This window comes from Carassius auratus, chromosome 34 (genome assembly GCF_003368295.1).
Source record: "Carassius auratus strain Wakin chromosome 34, ASM336829v1, whole genome shotgun sequence".
Lineage (NCBI taxonomy): Eukaryota > Metazoa > Chordata > Actinopteri > Cypriniformes > Cyprinidae > Carassius > Carassius auratus.
Genome location: NC_039276.1, coordinates 2,899,721 through 2,914,557, shown reverse-complemented (window position 1 = coordinate 2,914,557; position 14,837 = coordinate 2,899,721). Strand labels below are relative to the sequence as shown.

The 14,837-nt window shown below is 35.8% G+C and overlaps 1 protein-coding gene across 2 annotated transcripts in view; it reads right to left on the bottom strand.

Annotated features, from left to right (window-relative positions):
• Positions 1 to 14,837, bottom strand: part of LOC113052941 (beta-1,3-galactosyltransferase 1) — a 147,062-nt gene that overhangs the window by 71,411 nt on the left and 60,814 nt on the right. For both annotated transcript variants that reach the window (XM_026217439.1, XM_026217437.1), the window contains exon 2: positions 8,037 to 8,085. The gene's annotated coding sequence lies outside the window, so the exon portion shown is untranslated. The remainder of the gene's footprint in view (positions 1 to 8,036; positions 8,086 to 14,837) is intronic.

The window sequence follows — 14,837 nt, the reverse complement described above, 5'->3', positions numbered from 1 at the left end:
ATATATTCATGCGGTCAAACCACCCACTCGGACCACCGAGATCGAGAAGTTATCGCTACATTGTTTATCAATCATTCAGCTTCTTACTGTCGAATGTTGCTAACTGCATTTTCTGCATCCCTGCTAAATGCAGTCTGACTTCAAGGGCAACTGCTCTGCAAAGTCACTCTACGGAGAACATTAATAGAGCCGTTTAGGGTTTTAGAAATCCCACAAACATTCATTACAAAGTTTGCAGTTTATGTCAGTGGAATTTTATGAGCAGATTCAATACAGACAGGAAGAAATGTGAGCCTAAAATTAAATCCTGTGAAAGTCCACATAATCTTTACTTTTAGTACATGATTGGAGAAAAACTGATCTTCTAACCAGTTTAATATGCATGATCTTGTTATTCCTCCTGCACTACACCAAGGCATATAAAGTATACTCAGAATACTATACCACATTTTCTGCAGTATATAGTATGCTTATAGTATTTACATTTCTGTATGCTTGGAATACCCAAAAGACCAACTATATTTGAAAAACATATTGCATAATACAACGCATATTATTAGTTGATTAAAATATACTGACAGCTCTAATTGTTACATAACCCAATATTTACTTAATGTTTAATAGAAATGTAATGCCACTCCCTGGTAAGAACATCAATAAACATGAAACATTTACAATGTCGCGATTTTTTTACATGTAACAGTGGCCATCAAAATACATACATATATATATATATATATATATACTGTATATCACACCACTGCAAAAAATTCACTACTCTCAAAGTAAAAGGTAATGTTTTTTAAGCCACTTACACACACACACACACACACACACACACACAAACAAACTATAATAATTATTAAATAATAATAATAATAATAATAATAATTTTATTTGTAAATAATCTGGATGGCAATCCAAGCGGTCATGTGACAAAATCAAATAAAATCAAATGAAAATATATCAATTAATTTACAACAACACATTTCTATTTATTTGTTTGTTTGTTTATCAAAAAAAGCACAAGAGAACTTTATAAATTAAAACACGAATGGAAAATAACCTGGTTGTGTTAGAAATTATTATTATTAGTACAACAATAATAGATTATAAAAGTAATAGATAGATATATAAATATAGTAACATATTTCTGTCATAATTTCTTCAAGTTAAACCAAACTTTAATGACAAATTTTTTAGATTCAATGTGAAAAGCTCATGAAGTGACTCTCAGAACAGCTCTGGTTCATTACCTCATATACAGAGATAGCAGACGCTAAAAACACCGGAAGCTTCATGTGTGTTTGAGTTTATGTATCAGATGAAAATCAGGTGTACAGAGACATGCAGAATTATTAGCAACCTACACTGACCGGCTGCTGTTGTGTATGTCTTTTGTGTGAAAGGCTGTTAAATCCATATTGAGTAAAAAATTCCAAATCTTATCATCATAATATATTCATTTTATTGTGATCTTAATATGACTTTATCACCCAGCCATGTTTACAGCATATAATGCATAATATTAGTAAGTCTTAAAAATAAAGGTTTCAAACTGTGTTTTTGCAGCGATGCCATAGAAGAATGATTTTGGTTTCAGTTCTTAAAATAACCGTTCTTAGTTTGCAGAACATTTAAACAATCTAAAAAAAAAAATATTTTTTCACACTAAAGTAACTTTGTTTTCATTGAAAAGTTTCCATTTAAGGGTTATTATGGAACTGTTAATTACAATAAAGAACCTTTATTATTAAGAGTGTAGATATCAGTTTGGCCAATGTGAATCTTACATTCTCTCTGCCAGGACCACACAACACTTCTTTAATTACCTACTTTAATTTACATCCAATTGATCTGGAATATTGATTATAGGATTCAGGAATGAGGAGAAGGCTACTAAGAAGCTGTTAATCTCCACAGAGAAGCAAAGCATGTGTGAAAGGAAAATCACTAGCCATAAAGCAGCACCACAGTCATTGTAAACGCTCACACAACATACAAGCCATGATGAGTTCCTAATTTATACACAATCCACGCCTCCACACACCTGCCCTCATGCTTCAACGCATAACTTCTTCTCATGCAACACACACCCACACACAACCCACACTTCATTTATACTCTCTAGTCAGTTTGTCACAAAACAAAGGATGAAGAGAGAATAATTGACCAAGCTACAGACGAGGCATGCAGCTTTCAAACTTTATTATGCTTTCACAGACATGGCATCACTTTGTGTACAAAATGTATCTTTTACATTCTCATACTGCAAAACTATTTTAATCAAATGCATACAAATATATACTGTTCATTTTATTTCATTTCATAAATACATATATATATCTTAGTGTACATGTGACCATTTTTAGGGTCACAGCCACAGCCACGTTACAAATCATAAATCATTTAAATTCAAAACAGTCCCCCCCCAAGACTACTGGCAATATCCAGTACCATACAGTGCCGAAAAAAATTACTCAGAATTAAATTTGAACAGAACAGATATTTTATGTGATTCTGTTTAAATGAAATGCTGCATCAAACCTTTAACTTTGCTGTTGTCATGACAGCCAGTACACTCTAAGAAAAAAAGGTACAAAAGCTGTGACCAGGCGGCAAGGATGTCGACCGCGTGCCGCCATCTTTTAGCAGAACTTCACTTTCGTTAGCATTCCCATTGACTCCCATTCATTTTGGCGTCACTTTGACAGCGAATAACTTTACATCTGAGGCGTTTAAAGACTCCGTTTGTCCATTTTTTATTTCTAAAGAAACACAACAATGTATAAAGGGCTCCATTACCTTCTATGTTACATTATGGCCCCGTATAAACAGTTTTTGTAAAAAATAGGCTAACGATTGCATCATAACCACTCGACTCTCAGTTGCATTACCGTACAGACAGGAGGAGAAGCTCGCAGGCAATTAACTTAATATGGCGTACTGGCGTTACATTTTAAAATACTATACAAAATAATTAATCAGAATACTTACTCCTGCTCACTCACGACAAAGAACTCCCCGCTCAAGCTCGCCGTCTCTGCAAGATTAACAATGGCAGTTTGCACGCACAGCTATTAGAAGATTTACATCTGTCAGACAGGTTGCTGACGTCGTCAAGCTTCGTTTGAGTCTGAGCGTCAGAAACGGAAGTGCTAAAAAACGCTAAAACTGGGCTTCATTTGTCTCAATTGAGTTCCAATGGGGTCGCTGCGTCCATTTCTTTTACTGTCTATGGCTGTGACTGGGGCAATATCTTTTCAAAAAAGTAAACTTTTGTACCTTTTAGGTACTAATATCTAGACTTTAGGTACTAATATGGACTGTTTAGGTACAAAGGTGTGCTTTTTGAAAAGGTACTGCCCCAGTGACAGCCTTTGTAACTTTCTTTCTGTCAGCTCTGCATAAAAATCAACAGAAAATATGTTTTGTTATTTTAATAAAGATTTTCATGCATACATTTGTGTCTATTTGCATTTAAAAACAGGTTTTTTTTAGTATCACTGAAATTACATTGTGTTTTTTATTATTATTTGTAATTACTTTTTATTTTTGTATTTTATGTTTTAATTTTAAAGTTTTAGTCTTTGAGTCTTTTTAATGTCTATGTAGTGTTTATTATTATTATTTTCTTTCAGATTTAATCTTGGTTATTTTAGTTAAACTAAGTTAAATTATATATATATATATATATAGAAAAATTTAACCTTATTCAAAATACAAATATTTGTTTTAAGATTTTTTTTATATGGAAAAAAAAATCTATAATTTTCCTTATAATTCTAAAACATGAACATGGCACTAGTAAGAGGTTCAGATTTGTTGACGAAAAACTCAAACTATATATGTACAAATGTACTATACAGCTTTAGGTTTAATTAGACGATCAGGGTTAAACAAGGCTGTTTCTGTGGCTCAGTGGTAGAGCATTGTGTTAGCAGTGTACTGTGTACTGTAGTAAAGTTTCTGAAAAAAAGCTATGCCTACATGAGAAATGCATGTGTTCTTTGCTGTCTTTAAAAACATGAGTAGGAAAATGTAAAGTACTGAGGGATTAAAATCCTTTGTCCTTTGATACACTGTAAATTGCCTTGATTCCAGGAAATGATCCTGTACCTTCTCAAATGGATATGGCCTCATTCAAAGAGATCCAATTTGTCAAAAATATTAGTCCTGAAGGCCGTCTATGTAACCCCTACAACACAAAAAAAAAGCATTTGCACAGCAAGCCAATGACAGTGTTCCTTTAACCCATCAAACGTCACAATCCAGCCAGGAGACAGAGAGAGCAGTGACACAGAGGATATACACTGGAGAATCACTGAACACGCTCTATATGAGAAAAGTGCTTCCTATATCTCTACAGCACAGACACAAAGAGGAAACCTCTCAGCTCATTTAAAGGTGAAGGGTATAACTTATCTAGTGGTAGTACTAAGACATATAAAATGTGAGTGAAATCTGTTAATAGATATGACATATTTAGAATAGTGTACTAACATACTACTCTTATGCATACTGTGCGTACTATTTCAACCCAGGCTTACTAATTAAAACTGTGCCATACAATTCACTTATTTCCAGTTGAAATGAACACTAGTGGCAACTTACTGTATTTTTATTTTTTTTTTACACAAATTATGATTAGGGTACCTTTATAACCATTATGTACCGAACTGAATCAGAACGCAGACTTTGGTGCCTCATTTCGGTGCCACTTAAATGCATGAGCTGTCAACTGAAATATTTCCACTCCTGTGCCCCAAAACGGACATATAAAGGATTACTAGTTAAATTATACTGCATTCATGTGGTGACAGAATAATCATTAAAATAATTTACCAACTGAGAAAATTCAAAACTCTTGCTCTGATGGCAGCAGGAAGCCTACCATAAAGAGAACATTATAATGTTTTTACTCCACAACACCAGTCAAATGGGTCCTTTTGTGATCTGATGTGGATTCTTGTCACAGAATGAGGAAAATATGTTTTATACAGTAAAAAGCTATGTCGATTAGCTTGGATTATATATATATAGTTAATTATTATGAAATACCAGAGATTGCTTGAACAACACAGATAAACTATATGCCTACATTGTCAGAGTCGAGTGTTTATTGTCTTTGTTTTATCATTCAAAACGATCCTCTACAGTGAATGGGTGCCATCAAAATAAGAGTGCAAACAGTGGATAAAAACATCACAATTATACACAAGTAATCTAGTTGATCAATTATTGTCTCACTTATAAAGCTATGTGTTTGTAAATAACAAATTCATCATTATGAAAAACTATATGTTACTATATAGTAACTCTGGCACAACACTTGTGTTGTGCATGGTCTCTGTTAAACAAATAACATAAACTAAACTAAACTTCCCACCAAAATAGAGTCCATAATCCATGCCTCCAAAATCAATCCCTGCTGTCCTCTCACATCAAAATCCACTGACATATTGGTTTAGAACCGCTTTGGACTATTGTTGTTTGTATACAATAATTGATCTGTGCATATGTCTCTACTGATTCAGATGAGACAACTTTTTTCACTGGAGAAGGCAAGAGGACTCTTAGCCAGGGGTATTTTAGCCATTTTAGCCATAAACAACGGTTTATAAATGTCTTGAAGGATTTATTTCTTACAAAGATGCAGCTTTTTGCTCCTCACGACATTAACTGATGGACTGGAGTGGTGGGGACTGCTTGTCAATTGTTGTGATGTTTTTATCAGCTGTTTGGACTCTCGTCCTGACGGCACCCATTCACTGCAGAGGATCCATTGATGAGAAAGTGATGGAATGCTACATTTCTCCAAATCTGTTCTGATATGTACAAAACATGTTCAGATTCAAGTTCATTTGTTTTAGTGCCAATCACTAGATGTTTCACTTTAAATATATTGCAAAATAAGCAAGAAGCAGCATAATTTTGCAGAAATGTTGCCACTGGCATGTTTTTTCAGTGAGCTTGGGTTGTAGTCTTTTCTGTATGAACAGAAAACACAAATGTCCAGCAAAATTAGACAAAATGTGTACTATACAACAGAGCATGCTGCATGCAAAACTGCATCCCAAAATGCAATGCAATAGACAGTCAAGTTATCACAAATTTTTCATTCATTTTTGGAGTGGTAAAAATAAATTTTTACACAAAATTTAATAAAAATTACATCAATGATGAGACATCACTTCCAGAAATTATAAATATAATGTGATGAGGTCATTTAACAAAAATGAAGCATACTATTGTGTGAAACATAAATCATTGCATAACGCTATATGCATACAGGTAATTCAGTAAGTCGAAAACCAGTATTTCATTCTCAAATTTCTCATATAAAAGCATTGGCTTGACCACTCTTTTAGGCTAGTCAAAGCAACTCTTAAACAGAGATTTCATTAAATTCTGCTAGTGGCACAGAAATTACACACATCATTTTTAAATGTTGATATAAATATATTTTACAGTAACCTCCCATTAGAAGAAATTACTAGGAAACAAAACATCTGACAGGCACATTTCAGCACACATAACTTTAACTTATGCCTTTTTTACTTGAAACATATTCCCATATGGAATATTTGGCATTGCTTATGCAGTCCATAAATGCAGTCCATTGCTTACAACAACCCCACATCCAAACAAAAGTTCACCAATTGACAAAAAGCCAAAGGTTTTTAATGAGCACAACTAGTTCGCCCAGTGGTTTCACCAAACTCCCAGCTGACAGACTGTGCCTCCAAGCCACAGAGTCCGCTTTGTGCTGTTCTATTTATAGACAAAGGGAAATCAAATGGTGAAATGAGAGCACACCCCCAGTGCGGCGCTTAAAGTGTGGCTGACGGTTTAATGAATGCTAATTGCTCCTTAGTGGAAGCACAGGATAAAAATGTGCTGACACACACACACACAGCCAAATCACATATGTCCTGATATATTACAACTTTATGATCCCACACAGCCACATTTAGCATGATCTCTCGAATCTTTAATCCAGTGGTTCTCAATTACAGTCCTCGCGCCCCCCTGCTCTGCACATGTTGTATGTCTCTCTTAGTTAACACACCTGATTCAGATAATCAGCTCTTTAGAAGGGAGCTCCGTGCATGAACTGTGTTCTGATTGACATGGTCTCTACACAGTGCTCATAGCTTCCTACTCCCTGAGCAGGGGACATCTGTTGAAGTTTACTTCACTTCAGAACGTTCATTCACAGATTTCTTTTCTTCTCAGAAACATTCAAAATGTGTAGAGTAGGGCATCGCGAAGACTGGAAATGAGAACCAGTGCTCTAATCTATCCCTCATTTCAAATGAAGATCAAAATACATGAACCTCTAATTTTGCTGATACTCTTCACACATAGTAACACATACTATCATCATAAATATCTGCATAAATATCTGCATATCTGCAATTTGCATAAAGCAAGACTTTCCTCAACTTTTGTTGTTGAACACACCCACATCAATAACATTGGCATTGGCCAACTCTCAATGAAAATGAATGACTTCTGATTGCTACATATCACTATATTTGTGACTAGCCCTGAATTATGCTAATCAGGCACTAGATTGCAACCTTGGCTTATTTCAAAATATACATAATTTGTAGAGTGAGTAATTTTGGCCGGTGCCTTTATGTAATAAATTCAATTTATGGTGGAAAACTCAAAGGGCCTTTTTAATTAATTCCTGTATTCCCGTATGCTGCAAAACACAAGAGGAGAAAACGTACGGGACATCACAAAGCTACATCTGAAGGTCAAATTTCAAAGTGCTCACTTCTATAAAAACTGCATTTAAAAGGGACATATTTTTATTGCTTTATGTCATATAAACAGCACAAGGAAAGTCACTATAAACCAAAACTACTTTTGGTCCAAGTATACAAAAAAGGGTTTACGTGAGAGTTTACTGTAAAGAAGTCAACAAGAGTTTGTTTTCTCTCACGGAACAACTTTGCACTCTGTCAGAGAGCAGCAATCATCAGCAATCCAGCCTTTTTCAGAGGCATACTGTCACATCCTACCTCAGATATGACCTATTGAACCATAGGCTCTCCTCCCTTCTCCAACCATCTGTGGAAAGAAGACAAGAGGTGATTAGAGAGGAGCTGAGAAAAGGAAGAGAAAAATATAGCTGCGAGCAGCAATTACGGGACCAAGCCGTAGCAGCAGCAGCAGCAGCAGAAGAGATGTTTAATTTAACCAACGTCCAAAAGTAGGATAAGCAGAACTATCATTTTTGGATTAGTCCTTTAGAGGTTAAGAGTTCATTTTAATAACATTTACAACTGACAAAAATTGTAGAGGTGACATTCTAGAGGTGAAAATATTTGAATATAAACTGCCGCAATGCATCATAAACAAAATTAATGATGATAAAAGCATGAATCAAATTCAATCAGAAAGCCAGTGAACAGCAAACATTCATGTAACCATGCAAATAAATAAATACAATTAATACATTTTTGGTTTTCTAATGTTGTGTTTTGACTGTGTCATCATCTGATTTATTCAAAACAGCATGTAACAGTATGTTAGAGGCATAAATGCATTTCAGTGTGAAATACAGTATCACAGGGTGGCTTTTTGAACTTTATTACAACTGGTTCAATTTATCGCCTGTGCACATGACAACCTGTGAACAGCATACAGTGTTAAATTACCCAAATTGTAAAAACTAAATGTAATTTCTGGATTTAGTTTTACTTTTTGGCAGTGCTCTTAAAAATAAGGAACAATTTTGGTTCAACCAAAGAACCTTTCAGTGATCAGTCATTAAAATAATAATAATAAAAAAAACATTTGAATAATCTAAAGAAGCTTTTCCAACTTATTTGTTATCCAATGTTTCATTTTCACAGATTGAAATGTTTACTGTCTTTATCATTATATTTGCAAGGCCATTTCTCATGAACATTGTAAAAAAAAAAAAATCACGTTTGGTCTGAAGATCACCGCTACAAATTTTGGTTAAAAATTGTTTTTTGTGATGATGAAAAGCACTTCCGTGATCCAAGTGATCAGTTGAAAAACAATCACATTGGTTCAAAAGTTATGAGCTGAAATTCAAGGGCAATTGCAACTTTAACCTGTTGACGGTTTAAGAGGCCAACCCTAAGATTCGAAGATTGAAGCACAAACCCTCCTATATCTCTACGCCAAATTTTACGACTTTCTGCCATATGATTGTAGATGCTGCCATGCAACGGGTGCCTACAAACCTACAATAATCAAAAGCCAAAGAGTGAAAGGAAACAAGAAGTCAGGCAGAAAGAATGATGACAAGGTGACGGCGATGGAGCGGGTGAGGAGATGACAGAAGGAGGATGGATGAGAGATGAATGGTTGCATTCTTTTATGAATCTGTCAGGTTCTGTGACTGGAACAATTGATTATTAGAGCTGCTTTGTTTGTAAGGTCCACTGTGACCTGTCTGAGAGCAACAGAGATGCATTGACAGATGCGGACAGCTCTGAGAGAGGCGAGGCGATGCATCTTAAAGGGACAGGAGTGAGAGCCGTACAGTGAAAATCATTTCATATGCCATCCTCCATGAAGGGTTGATGTCCGTTTCATAATAACACCACATCACTACAACTTTTAAGATGACAGTCTCTGGATGTAGGAAGCTATGTCCAAATCCTGTCACACAGTCTCAGCCTCAGACAACACACCCAACATCAAATCTATTTTATTTATACATCTTATTTTTCACATTAAAACAGTGTTTTTGCAAACTTTAAGGGTTAATTCACCCAAAAATTTAAATCAGACTGCGTTTTACTCACCCCCGAGGCGTCCTAGGTGTATATTACTTTGTTTCTTTCAGACAAATCCAGTATGCGTTATATAAAAAAAATGTCTTTGACCTTTCAAGGTCTATCATTGCAGTCAGTGGATGTTGCAGTGCTTCAGTCCAAAAGAAGTGAAATAAAAAGCGCCCTTCCATAAACATAAAAGTTCAATGCAAACGGAGATATCGTCTTGTAAACTTCTGGCAGTTTAATGCCTACAAAAATGTCTGGTAGGGGACTACAACAAGCTTCTTTCCAGGTCTGTTACGTCATGATCCCAGATAAACCCCGCCCCCAGGAACACGCAACAAAGGGGGCGGGGCCATGCTGTGCTGCTTTAGAGAAGAGGAAGAGAAAACTAGGGGTGCACATAAAAATCTGTTCATATATGAATCGATTCTGTCTTCTAACGATTCTATTGGATTCACAAGTTTGTTAATCCAATAACAAAAACCAATGTGCTGTATTAAAGCTTTAATCAGAATAAAACCGTATATTAACAGAAGCAGTATCACTTACAAACAACAGCGTATCTAAAAGTATGAGACCACAACAAACAAACATACAAACATACCATTAAGAGCTAGCTCGCACAGGTTCTGCGCGATCCTCTTACATTCACACATTTAGCAGACGCTTTTATCTAAAGCGACTTACAGCACATTCAGGTTATACAGTTATTTTTACCAGGACATGTGTTCCCTGGGAATTGAACCCACAATCTTTTGCATTGAACATTAATAATCGCTTCATTAAGAATCTCTGCATCTCAATCTGGCTGAAATTGCTAAGCAATATAAAGGACGTCTTTGAACATCATTTACAATACAACCAGAGCACTTTCTGAGCTAGAGAGGCGCATACCTAAAAAAAAAATTATATACTCAAATTAGATTTCAAAACTAAGAGACATGGTCCGCCAGCCACAAAACTCAAAGGTCATGGGATCTTTAAATATTCACTTGGTTATCTCACTTGAATTTGTTCTAGATCATTAGACATGATGTAATGGTGCTTTGTCAGTTTCATTAAAATGTCCCTTCATGCAAAAACGCTGTGAAATCACTGACTGACAGAGCAGCGATCAGCAAGGACGTGGCCTTTAGTTTCTGCTCATATCATGCAATTCTCTTTGCCTTGTTTGTTCCTCCCATCCCATTCTGCATGAAAATATGATGAGCGCATTTACACAGCCACCGCTCCTTCAGATGATTACAATGATGATGGAGACCAGCATCCTTCTAATTGGCTCCTCGTTCAAAACAAAGTACAATACATCTGATTCGGCTGGCATATCAAATATTCATGACCTCATTAAAGACTTTATTTAGTTGATTCTACTCGAATCTTATTAATCCTGCTTGGTGCAATGGCACAGCGAACAGCAGCTACAGCAATATTTTAATGTTAATTAATATGGTATTCATGATCCGCTTCCCCATTAAGTCTAATTTGGCTGATTCCGGCGTCTCACATTTTGCACACAGCTTAATTTCAACGCCACGTTTTCGGCATCTGTATGCGTTTCTCAGTTTCTGTCAATGTAAATGTCAGACTTACTGATGCGTGCTATTTCACAGGAAATTAGAGCTCTGCGATTCTTGTTGCAGAAAGGTCAGATAGAATCTTCTCTAATGAAACACTATTGACCTGATTAATACATCTCCACCTGTGACAGTGAATACATGCACATTAAAGCGCCATAACAGCCTCAGCTGTAGATAGGAATCTGCATTGACCATCTCACAATCAGCGAACAGAAGACAAATCTTTGGTTTCTAACAACCCTGTCCTCGTTCATAAAATCCTCTGCACTCATTTGTAAACAATCTGTCATTTGAAATGATGAATGTGTTTCATTTCCTCCAATCTTTGAGAGAGAAACCCGGGCCAGATGAAAATGCATTTTGAAAACCTAAGCGCTATGTCTCTTCTTCTGAGCATCGGCGGCTTTATGGTGACAGATATTAACCGAGCAAAGAATTACAAGAGTGAAATATTCATTATTTTCCAAACTTGGCTAAGATGGAGAGTTATTGCAGAGATATTAATTGCTCGTGACAGCTGATGACTGGTGGCATGGAACTGCAGGGTAATTAAGGAGGTAGATTAATCATATTTACCGTTCCGGTGGTATCTAAGTGACAGGCCAGAGATAGGCAGACATTTCCCACTGAGATGAAATCAGCTCTTAAACTGCTTACAGGCTCCTAGCTGGAATACACAATGGGCCTGAATGCCACATCAACAATGGCAGCATCACATACGATACAGACAGAAGCACTTGGACGTATTACGGCTGTGCGAGGAAAGTCGTTTAGTGGATTGCACTGCCATAAAAGACTAATAAAGATGCAAGATTTATTCTCCAGAAGATTTCCTTCCTCCTTAAAAAGAAGAAAAAGCAGATATTTATGCAAAGCTAAAATGCAACCTACCGGTAAATGACTGCAAATTATCAATGCACTACAGAAACCACAGCATTTGAGAAGGTAAAACTAGCATTAAAACAAAAGTTTGCATGAACACATACCTGCTTAAATTACGTAGAAGTGAGCAATATGACCAAAAGCTTACATACAAGTCATTTTCAACCACACTAAGTACCGCCATTAATTATGTCTGAAATCAGAGATGCTACTAATTAATATTAAAGCCATACTCTATGTTATATTTCTCAACATTGTCACTTAAATGACTCCACAGTAAGTTTGAAACATGTTAAACTCACATCACATTCTTTGATGACCTTCCAGTTTTCACTTAATACAACAAATCATATCTTCATTGATGCTTTCTGAGAATGATTTACTCTCACCAACCATTGTCTAAATACCTTATCTCCTTTCGCCTGGCTTTTGTCCATGCATCTGACTTTTTGACTTTTCACCCGAGAGATCTGATTTGATTTTCATTCATTCTTTTTTGAGAGTTACTCACTATTCCTTTGAACAAAACAGAATAATATTTCAATATTTTTATAGAACAAAACCAAACAATATAAAAATGTCTTAATAGAACAAAACCAAAAACAATAGTATTGTCTTTGCAATAAGTGTAAATAATAGTTAGATGCTGCTTAGTCAATTAAATTCTTAAATGGATTCCAACTTATTGGAACAATAAAATCCTCTCTAAACCTACAAGATAAACACTATTGAATAGGCACCTTATATAATTTGTTTTCTAATATTACCTTAATTTTTTATAAAAAATAAACGCCTTTCTGATCTGCACCACTGCAGATGTTAATTGACTGGTGTCTTTTGTAGTGTTGCTAATGTAAATAGTCTCTGCCAACAAGGTGGTTTATTTACACTTAGTGTAATTAGACACTCGGATACTTAAATCTCTCAACTGAACAAAACCAACCTACATTTCAACTCTTAATAGCTCTGAACACTGAGATGTGTGCATGAGTCATTACACCACCAATATATGTGTTAGACAACACACCATTTAATAAATACAATACAGCTATATCTAAAATCTGGAGAATGACTTCATCATTTTATACTGTCATTTTGACCTGATCTGACAAACTCTCATTTATTCCATATTGCTGACTCATTTTAACACTCATTCATTTCAAAACAAGTTATTTTGCAGTCAATACAACCTTTGCACGTCATTTTACAGCTGACTGACTATTATTATTTTCATTTTTTTTCACTGTTTTGCTCCACTTCTAGGCTAATTCATGCAAATTAAAAAGTGAATTTACTGACAATCCACCTGTGGTTATGATGGAAATATGTGAAAATGTGTGTTAGCAGAAATAAAGTAAGTGTTGCTAACAGGCCAACATAAAATGTAAAAACAGCACGGTACTCTTTTATAAATAACCAAGAAAGGCCCTCAGGTCTCTTATGCCTCAGTTGAAATGTTCTGCATTTTGCTACTCTGTAAATAATACAATAATCTTTCTGTGATGGCATGACACAGTTTCTTTTTCTTTTTTTCTTTTTTTATGGCTGTGAACCTGACATCTCCAAAACTTTTTAAATGTTTAATACAGTTACTTACATTATACAGTAGGCCACAAAGGAACAAAATCAATGTCTGTCAAACAGACCTGAATGAATTTCAAGCTGACAGTCAAAAGTCTCGCTGCTTGAGAAATAGCATCTTAAAAAAAAGAAAGAAAAGATGTTGTTGAAAATAGGAATAGAAAGATAACAGATAGCAAGGAAAAACCATGATGGAGGCATCAGAGAAGGACAGAAAGAATGAAAGTGACTAGAAAGAGCAAAAGGCAAAGTACAGGAAGGAAATGAGAGCTAATTTAAAAGCAAAAACATGACACGGGGTGCATGTAGGTGCTGGATGGCACACCTGCTCTGAGCTACACAATTACTACATTTTCTCCAGTCAGGGCATGAATCTGGTGACAGATGGAAGATGATGGGATGCCTGTCAGAACACAAGAGATCCACATATGGGCATTGGGACATTGGGACAATAACTGAGAGCTGTTTCCATGTCTGTTCATGTTCCAGCTGCACCTGTATCTGGAGATGGACTTATCTCATAGCACATTATGAGTAATATTATATGACGGTACACTCTCAGAAAAAAAAGTCCAAAAGCTGCTTTTGAGTGTTACCCATGTAAAAGGTACTAATATGTAAATTTTAGGGATAAATAAGGTACCGGATTCTGTCACTTCTGTCTAGGTTACTGTGGTTTTTTGCTGGAGCTGTCATGTCTTGTTTCCACCGGAGATGCTCTCTTGTCTGCGTGAACTGTTTCCTCGTTTCATGTTGGAGCATTGTGTTTCGGATCTCGGCACTTATGTGTTGTTCAGTTTTGGTTTTATGTCGGGGTCTGTACACCCATAATCAGTGTTCTGGCTGGTTATGCAAGTGTTGCGGATTCAAGTTCGCTTGGGCCGTATGCACTTCTGTCCGTGTGAGTTGTGGTGTTCTGTGTAGCACGTGTTTTGTGTTCGGCCGGATACTTTTTCATTGTCTTCTGTTGTTGAATGCAGCTTGTGTTTTTTACTGGCTGCTTGCTTTCATGTTATCTTCG